The sequence below is a fragment of the Palaemon carinicauda genome, chromosome 10 (assembly GCF_036898095.1).
Source record: "Palaemon carinicauda isolate YSFRI2023 chromosome 10, ASM3689809v2, whole genome shotgun sequence".
NCBI classification, from domain to species: Eukaryota; Metazoa; Arthropoda; class Malacostraca; order Decapoda; family Palaemonidae; genus Palaemon; species Palaemon carinicauda.
In genome coordinates this window covers 102,638,217-102,639,334 of record NC_090734.1, presented here as the reverse complement: position 1 = coordinate 102,639,334, position 1,118 = coordinate 102,638,217, and the positions used below count along the sequence as shown (strand labels likewise).

The 1,118-nt window shown below is 36.7% G+C and overlaps 1 protein-coding gene across 1 annotated transcript in view; it reads right to left on the bottom strand.

Annotated features, from left to right (window-relative positions):
- The window catches only part of LOC137648161 (neurotrimin-like), a 64,734-nt gene that overhangs the window by 10,374 nt on the left and 53,242 nt on the right, over window positions 1–1,118 (bottom strand). The gene's annotated exons all lie outside the window — the stretch shown is intronic.

Below are 1,118 nucleotides of genomic sequence, written 5' to 3'. Positions count from 1 at the left end.
ATAGCATATAGCATATCTTAATTTAAAATATGTTTTTAAGCTTACAAGATTTAAAACAAAATTATTCAAGATTCAGTATAATCATCCCTAGCATTTCATGAATATCCGGAAGGTAGTAAAACGACTTTTTATTACTCGATTTGCAATAATCTCGCATCGAAGTATTTTTGTAATATTAATCATGTTTATTGAGTATTATGAAAATTACTCGAGCCCCCAAAAAGATCTCTCTCTCTCTCTCTCTCTCTCTCTCTCTCTCGAGAGAGAGAGAGAGAGAGAGAGAGAGAGAGAGAGAGAGAGAGAGAGAGAGAGAGAGAGAGAGAGAGAGAGAGACTGAATTTTAATGTATTCTGAAAACAAATGATCATAAATACAAACAAATATATAAAAAGAGAAAGGAGAAAAATCAAAACAGAAACATGCCGTTTTCCCTATAGTTAATATAATCAAATTGGAAAATATATTTAATTTTACCAAAAAAAGAAAAATCGGTTTTGATATATTTTGCGGAAGTACTTTACTCAAAACAGGCACTATATTTCCATTCTCAAACTACCCGGAATTCACAAGTAACCCCACGCGTAGCAGGTTATTCATGAATCCAGTTTCCGACTAGATTTTAGACTGAATCTCGAATGCCCCAAACATTTTGTTTTTCTCACTGTCGTTGGTTGGAGACTCAACAGCAAAGTGCATTTGCTGAATTCCTCGCTGGAATAGGAACATTCCCACGGTAGGAACTTTAATGGTGTCGGTGGTCACTGGTAACTCCCCAACCGCCTCGTCTATCCCCATTCCAAAACACAATCCTAAATGTCAGGGCTCCCAAACTCTTTCCAACTCCCCTCCTCCTCCGCTGCCCCGCCATGAAAACTTTGCATTCGCTCTGTTCAAAGAGAGTTGCCCAAAGGTCCTGGAAACTTTCCAATATGAGCAAATGGTTCTGGTTGGTTTAGTTTTGGAATTCATTTCGATTGCTGGTTGTGATGAGATTGGCCTGATTGTGATGATGATGATGATATTTTTGTTCTGAATGTTGTTTATCTTTGTCAATGGTTAGCCGATGTTCAATATTTTTTTTTTTTTGTCTCATGTCCAGATATTATCCAATTTGAAAT